Below are 414 nucleotides of genomic sequence, written 5' to 3' on the forward strand. Positions count from 1 at the left end.
CTTTGCTGCAACAACCCCTGCCAAACTAGACCCAGCTGCATGCAGCTGCCCCCTCTGCCAAGCTTTCCCACCTGCAGGGGAGTCCGCTTGTCACAGATCTGGCCCGCGGGCCGGAGGGTCGGGTGCTCCCGGCTACATGGGGCCTGCTGGGTGGCAGTAAGAACCGGGGCGGGGCGGGGCAAAGGCAAGCAGGGACAGGTGCCCCATCCCCGCCTCAGTCTCAACCGGCCCGAGGAGGCTCGCACGCAGCATCTTCTCACGAGCTCCCCATCCCTCCCCCCAGCCACGCGCGGCCCAGGTCCTCTCGCGAGATCTCGGGCCCCGCAGCACCCGGCAACTTTTCAAACGCGGCCGGCGGAGGAGGCAGGAGGCGGTGTCACCCCCCTCCCCGCGCCCCCCCGGCCCTGGGGCCCC

Source organism: Alligator sinensis, unplaced genomic scaffold (assembly GCF_000455745.1).
Source record: "Alligator sinensis unplaced genomic scaffold, ASM45574v1 scaffold227_1, whole genome shotgun sequence".
NCBI lineage: Eukaryota > Metazoa > Chordata > Crocodylia > Alligatoridae > Alligator > Alligator sinensis.